General features: G+C 41.4%; 1 non-coding gene across 1 annotated transcript; it reads right to left on the bottom strand.

Annotated features, from left to right (window-relative positions):
* Window positions 1-7,856: 7,856 nt before the first annotated feature.
* Trnap-cgg (transfer RNA proline (anticodon CGG)) lies at window positions 7,857-7,931 on the bottom strand. Its single transcript has one exon. It is a non-coding gene; the product is annotated as a tRNA-Pro (tRNA).
* Between the last annotated feature and the right edge of the window lie 207 nt (window positions 7,932-8,138).

The raw sequence follows: 8,138 nt of genomic DNA, 5'->3' as shown, positions 1-8,138 counted from the left end.
CGATTTCTGTCTCATTCAGATAATCCCCCCGATTACGTGTTGCTTTGCCTACAACAAATGAAGTAGTGTGATAGACGAAGAGCTTTTTGTTTCGTAACGTGGGAGAGAGAGCCACATGGAGTTGGCCATGTGAATAAGAACTCAAACAAAGGTCCACGCTGACAAAACACAGTATCTGGCCTTGTGCTAGGTTTACGGTCGTGGTACAACATAAGCTCACTGGGAATTGTGCACGTTTAAAGCAAAGTGTAAATGGTTAGGAGTAAGTGGGATTTGGGGTATAAAAGCTTACTCGCCTGCCCCATTTCCCCTCCACATCTATGATGCTACGTTGGACAGAAGTAACTTTAAGGAAGGAATCTCAGTAGAAAGATAATGCATGACACTCTCGATCAGAGTGGTAGCAGAAGTACCCTTTGCCACATACCGTTATGTGGCTTGTGGAATATGACGTAGTTGTAGGAAAACGATGTATTTTTTCTTTGTGGTATTATTTTGATGGATTAAATCTTGTACATTGCCCAAGCAGTGATCAAGTTACCTGTGAAAATTCTATCCAGTAGTTTTGGGGATTAGTGTGTCCCAACAGATAAACGGACAGACAGGTCGGTTTCGTTTTGTTTCACTACAGACGATATATTCTTTCATACCTCTTCTTAATCTTCTTCTACTTTTTCATCTTCCTCATTCGCAAACGGAAGGATCGCTAAATACATATCTTATCAGTAGCACATGATAATGTTGGCCAAGTACGTCGACGAAATATTGTGCCAGTTAGACAGGATCCTATGCCAGAAAATCTAGAAAGACTAAAATTTACATCAAGGCGGAAGACGTAATGACAGGATCATTTCTCAGTAGAGTATCAGATCGCTGTAAGAGCCCCTGTTGCGAAAAACTGTTGTAACCATAAATTATATCGTTTTAAACCACTGCTCACACCTTGACACTGGAAAGTGTGGAGACAGTGCCGACGACGTCATTCACCCTCAAAAAGGTCGCAAATAAATACAAATCAATATAAAATGTTAATAGAAGGCCCGATACACATACATACGAGTAAGAGTTATTTCGACGGTAAGTTTGTGCGTCGCCAGTGTGATGTGACCACTGAGTTCTGTGGTACGTCCAGTGCACAGAATGGAGTTGCTTTTTAGAGAGCGGCCTTGGTAGTATCGCCTCTGGTCTGTCGCAGTTACGGTGAGCGATCGCCGAGGCGTGCTTGAGAGGCTGATGGACACCACGAAGAGGAGACACGCCTTACATATTTATAGCGACAATTTGGATCCCATCGATGTTTCCGTTGTCCGACCTTGAGTGACTGTTTGTCGGCTTGTGCAAATAAATAGCAAGCACGCATCACAAACAGTAGGTCAACGTCTGCTCAAACTGAACTTTGTTGGTAAACAGCAACAGTGAGCCATGAAGAAGGACGAACCTCATAAAAGACGTTTCTTACAGCGATAACTCTGGTATTCATTGTCTTGAAATTTATGAACGCCAACGGCAAACCATTTTGTTGTACTCGAAGAACGCAACAGAGACATTCTGCAATCCATAGTAGTTTTACGGGACTGAAGAGGTAACTAGATGTACACAAATTCCACACAACCTGGGACGTATCTAAAGAATTTTCATGTGGATCTTATTCTTCTTGAATGATATACTAATTTTTACATATAGATAGTTGATGTTCTTTGTTATTGTTGCAATTTATTTGCGAGTAATCATCGTATTTGTCGTCTATTAGGACTAAGCAATAAGCATGTGTGCACTCATAAATCTGAATACAGTTATCCCACTGCAAATAGACACTATCCTCGCCAGTCAGCGAGGTCCGAGTCAATTGACATTATATCTGACTCTAAAGAGTCAGTGAACAGCACAACTCAACGTGAAGACCCGTCTGTCGCCAAAAAATTTCTATTTCACCAATGCTGCTCCGAAAAACGAAATTGAAAGCATCAAGCGTTCCCACAGTAATAATTAGAGCAACCTATACTCCCTGTTGCTCTGCTCTGTGACTAGTAAACCAAGCCTATGGCGAAACTTATCTTGGAAGCTGAAATTTAAAATATGTACATAGCTCTTTAAAAAGGAATAGGTATGATGTGATACAGAGTGATGTACTCGTAATTTCAATCTTTGGATCGAAGGAAGTGAAATTTAGAGTATTATATTGGGTTATACTGCTTTATCGTCGACAGAGTTCGTTAATTAAATAATAAGTAGCAAAGATAGCTAGGGTGTGGCGTGTAGTGAGGGACAGAATTTGCGAAACCCCTTGCTTTCTCTTTGTGCTGAACTGCATGGGTTTGTCGCCTCTTACACAGCATAACACATAAGGAACCGCAGTGCTGACAACATACAGTCAGCTAGTATGTGTCCCTACTGTACTTGGCGGGAAACACAAACTGGACCGAAATCAGCAGGTAGCAAGAATGGTTTAGCAAAAAGATTAGTTTTTTTCTACAATAGAACGGACACAGAAAAATTTCATCTATGAGCATAACAACCAACAGTATCAAAATTATTCGTAATGTCTGCTTTTCTGTTTGATGTGATATGGAGCTCGTGAACAGAATTACTTACTAATTTGAAGAGCTTTAGGCTCTTTATGACTGACACATGCTTTCCTGCATTCTTGTCATAGTAGATTCAGTGAATGGAGATAGCAATCAGCCTTGATATGCCGTTATACAGCTATACTGGTTAGACATCTGTAACACTTTACGATGCTTAGGTGCTTACATTACTTGGATTTCCTCGAATTAGGTGATAGACAGAAAAATACCGACAATACTGGAACTTAAATTTCCTGTCACCTTGATCACATCATATCGTGGAAATGGGAGTTTGATGATCGCTAAGGAGCTGCTATTCGTAACTTACGAGTAGGATAAGTCAAAATCCGCAACCACAATTGTTTATCGGTATTAACATGTTATTTTTCTATATGCGTAAAACGTCTTGTGTTAATGTAGTCCTCGTAGCTGCACCAGATATTGTTTTCACGTTGTTCCTGATTGTCAACCGTTTGATTATGACAGAAGCCGCAAACCAGCTGGCCCAGCACTAACAGCACTTATTCACTGGCGGGGCAGACTCTAGGTGTTCTGCTTTAAACCCACTGTTACAGATCGCTAGAGGCCACAGAGCCCCACAATTTGCGGCCCAACTGCGTCACAGTTTCCACCCATCAGTTCTGTCAGGCGCTAGGACGGTAACAACTGTTTAACATGGCGGGTCACCTATGGTTTTCGTAAAAGTAAAGATACCATTCGATTTGTCGTTTCCACTAGTTTTAACATTTACGGTGCAAGTAGTAACTAAAATATTAATTTAAAAGGAACTCAAATCCAAGCTAGCTGCGATACAATTGTTGACAATTTCCTGTATATATAAAGGGTGAATCACCTAAAATTTGCATCGCAGATGTTGCGGAAATGGAAAGTTCTCATGAAGTGCCGTCGTTACAAAATGGAATGGTAGTCAGGGGCACGTATTATTAGCCATTTAACGGGTTGGAGTAATACTGAGAAAGAGTATTTTTTGTGGAAACCTATCATCGATATGTTGGCGGAAATACGTTTAAAGTCGGCGGAAGGCATAAAACACCATCCTAAAACGTACTGAATCCCTTATCAGAAAACTATTTTGAAGAGCTTGTTCAGGAGGCCACTCGAAGTATAAATGGTTCAGAAAAAATATTTGACCTCTTAGAAACAAATAATCCTGATCAAACGAGGAGCATCATAACAGATACAGAGATTAGTGAACACGAGGTTCTTATACCTAGACTGAATACAGTAACATCCAAACCCACCAAAAGTAAATACAAAATACATTTATTTAAAAAAGCAGTTAAAAACTACTTTGACACCTTCCAAAGAGACAGTCTCAATGCCCTCTAATCTGACTGTGTGAGCGTAGACCAGATGTGGTTTAAATTCAAAGAAATAATATCGACGGCAGTTGAGAGAAATATACCAAATAAATTAATAATAGATGTTACCAATACCCTAAGATACACAAATGGTTCAAATGGCTCTGAGCACTGTGGGACTCAACTGCTGTGGTCATTAGTCCCCTAGAACTTAGAACTACTTAAACCTAATTAACCTAAGGACATCACACACATCCATGCCCGAGGCAGGATTCGAACCTGCGACCATAGCAGTCGCACGGTTCCGGACTGCGCGCCTAGAACCGCGAGACCACCACGGCCAGCTAAGATACACAAAACAGGTCAAAAACTATTGCAGAAGCAACGAGAAAAGCATGCAAAATTTAAAAGAACGTAAAATCTCCAAGACTGGTGAAGCTTAACAGAAGCTCGAAATTTAGCGCTAATTTTAATGTGAGATGCTTTTAATAGTTAGTCATGGACTGTGCGGCTGGTCCCGGCGGAGGTTCGAGTCCTCCCTCGGGCATGGGTGTGTGTGTTTGTCCTTAGAATAATTTAGGTTAATTAGTGTGTAAGCTTAGAGACTGATGACTTAGCAGTTAAGTCTCATACGATTTCACACACATTTGAACATTTTTTAATAGTTTCCATACATAAACTGTGCCTCGAAATATGCCAGAAAACCCAAACTGATTCTGGTTACACGTGAAGTACACCAGTGGTAAGTCGCAATCAATATCTTCGCTGCGCGATAACAGTGTCGTTGTTAATGATGATAATGCCACTGAAGCAGAGTTACTAAACACGGTTTTCCAAGGGCAACTGCCAACATGAGTAACTTAGAAGTATATATCCTTAGTATAGTGAAGCAGCTTAAAATATTTCCGGTCCAGACAGTATATCAGGCAGGTTCCTTTCAGAGTACGCTGGTATAATAGCTTCACATTTAACAACTGCTAGCTCATAGAAAGACTGTAAATGTGCACAAGTCACCATAATACCACAGAAAAGAAATAAAAGTGATCCACTCAATTACAGACCAGTATCAGTCGGTTTGCAGTAGGATTTTGGAACACATAGTGTACTAGAACATTGTGAATCACCTCGAAGAAAACGATTTACTGAGAAATAGCCAAAACGGATTCATAAAATAGCCTTCTTGTGAAACAAAATGGGCAGGGACATCAAACTCGTTCCATATTTTTAGATTTCCAGAAGGCTTTTGACAGCTTTCCTCCCAAGCGACTTCTGATTAAATAGCGTGCGTACGGAGTGTCGTCTCAGTAGTACGACTCGACCCGTGATTTCCTGTCAGAAAGGTCACAGTTCGTAATAACTGACGGAAATCCATCGAGTAACACATAAGTAATACTTAGCGTTCCCCAAGGAAGTGTTATAGATCCTCTGTTGTTCCTAATCTACATAAAAGATTTAGGAGACAATCTGAGCAGTGCTCTTTGTTTGCAGGTGATGCTGTCACATACCGTCATGTAATGTGGTGCAAAAAGTAGCGACTGACTCTAAATTAAGAAGCCATCCACACGAGCACTAACAAGAATCCGCTCAATTTCAGTTACACGATAAATCACACAAATCTAAAGGCTGTAACTCAGCTAAATATTTAGATATTACAATTATGAATAACATAAAGTGGAACCACCAAACAAATAATGTTGTGAGGAAAGCAAACCAAAGAGTGCGATTTATAAGCAGAAAACTTAGGCAATTAACAGTTTTACAGCTTATACCATGCTTGTCCACCCTCGTATGGAGTATTGCTGTGCGGTGTGGAACCCGCATCAAATACGACAGACGAGGCACCTCTTTTAGTATTATAGCGAAATAGAAGAGAGTGCCACGGATAAGATAAACGCATTAGGGCGGCGGTCATTGAAACAAAAGCGTTTATCGCTGCGTCAGGAAGCTCTCACGGTATTTAAATCATCAATTTTCTCCTCAGATTGTGAAAATGTTGTTTTGGCGCTCACCTAAATAGGGATAAATGTATGTGAGAGAAATCAGCAATCGAACGAAGATTTCAGCATTTGTTTTTCTCTCAGCTGTTCGAGAGCGGGAAGGTATAGAAACAGCTTAAAGGTGATTCGATAAACCCTCTGCCATGCACTTAACTGTGAATTGCACAGTAGTCACGGAGATGTAGATGTGTTTAGAATGTAACAATACCTAATGACACTAACAAACTAAAGGCAGGGTAAATTAAATTTCAGAGGTGTTTGCTGCTGGCTTCTAGCTCAAGTCATTTATAAGATATCGTATTTTCAAAAGTTTTTCAACGTACGTAGTTGCTAGGTACGACGTTGTTATGTTTGCTTACAGTGTTCTTGTGTGTTCCTTGAGTGCACTGCGACTTGTTAGCCAGTTAATGTGTGACAGGCCAAGCCGTAAGTCGTGAGTGGACGATGCGATTTACCAACGAGGATTTACTAAGGCAGAAAAAGCCGACGTGCTCAATGTGTATATATAGTGAGGGAATGGCGCAGTTCGTTCTTGTACGGCGTATGCAGCAAAATATCCCAATAGACGTTAACCATCTCGGCAGCTATTTATCAGTCTGTTAGACTAGTTATCTGAAAGCGGTAATGTAACGCCTAGACAACATAACAGAAGGAAACAAGTGACAACAGAAAATGGAGTATTAATGTTCTTGCTGCTGCTGGCATTAATGTTCTCGCTACTTTTGAAATGATACGCACGTTACCTCTCGCGCAGTCGCACAAGGAGATGGCTAGAGTAAGGCAAGTGTCCTACGCATTGTCCATGACATAGGTGCCATCCCTGTCACATCTCTTAAAACGTCCCCTTAGAAAAATTATCAATGACTGTGCTTAAACTGACACACAACATTTGTAGCGCAACGCAATCTGGCTTTCAATAATCCCTATAACAGAATGGCCCTGACTAACATTAAACTATAACTTTCACAAATCACTTACCTCATAAAAATCTTCGTTACTCGAACTACTGCAATACAGCGAGCGCCACTACTGCCAGCTATATAAAAGATTCAAACTACTGAAGCCACCTACTACTGATAGGCATAGTCAGCAAATGAAAAATTTTGATAGACAACAAACAATGTATTTACCTTAATAGTGTTCAAAGCTCATTATATATATATATAACTCCACCACTGCTAGAGGCTCACCTCCAACTGCGCAACGCTACGCACTGTTAACGGCCAACTGCCCAACACTACAATGGCGAATGTTGCAACAATGCCGACCAGCCTCAGACTGCACACAGCACAGTCAGTGATTTTCATATAGAGAGCTACATGTCGTTACCAATATAAAAACCTTAACAGCCTACTTACACTCTCTCAATCAAGAGCTGCATGGAAACGATTATGAGTTTTATGTTAACTTCTGTACGTGTTCATTACGACAGGATAATCCAAATGTGTTACGTCTCTTGTTTAGTGATGAAGCTATGTCTAACTATAATGGCCATGTAAACCCATCGAAATGTAAACCGCCGAAACTTGCAGTGTTGGTCTGCTGAAAATTCCCCTTGGATACGTCAAGTGGAACGGCAGCGTCCATGGAGTGTAAACGTGTGGTGTGGGATATTGAACCACCAGCTCATAGGCCGGTTTTTCAAGGACGGAGCACTGAACGCACAGCATGCTGACAGACCATCTTCCACCGTTGCTAGAAGATGCTCTTCTACAGAATACTCAAAGTACTAGAGCACGTCTTCACGAACTGTTTCGAAATCCTCGGACTAACGCAGAGGGCTTGTACCTCGGCCAGCCAGTTCCCCAGATTTTACGTCTGTAGATTTTTTCTATGGCGAAAGCTGAAAGACTCTGTTTGGAAGGAAATACCAACTGCATCCAATGATATGCGTCGACTTATTACTGCAGCCTGCTCTGACATCTCCGCTGAAACACTAGTAGGTATGAAACTGCCTGGTTGATTAAAACTGTGTGCCCGACCGAGACTCGAACTCGGGACCTTTGCCTTCCGCGGGCAAGTGCTCTACCAACTGAGCCACCGAAGCACGACTCACGCCCGATACTCACAGCTTTACTTCTGCCAGTATCCGTCTCCTACCTTCCAAACTTTACAGTAGCTCTTCTGCGAACCTTGCAGAACTAGCACTCCTGAAAGAAAGGATATTGCGGAGACATGGCTTAGCCACAGCCTGGGGGATGTTTCCAGAATGAGTAGGTATGTATCAGTCGTTCCGTGTCAGACTGGAGGCGTGT

The sequence above is a fragment of the Schistocerca gregaria genome, chromosome 1 (assembly GCF_023897955.1).
Source record: "Schistocerca gregaria isolate iqSchGreg1 chromosome 1, iqSchGreg1.2, whole genome shotgun sequence".
Taxonomy (NCBI): domain Eukaryota; kingdom Metazoa; phylum Arthropoda; class Insecta; order Orthoptera; family Acrididae; genus Schistocerca; species Schistocerca gregaria.
This window is presented reverse-complemented; position numbering and strand designations above follow the sequence as displayed.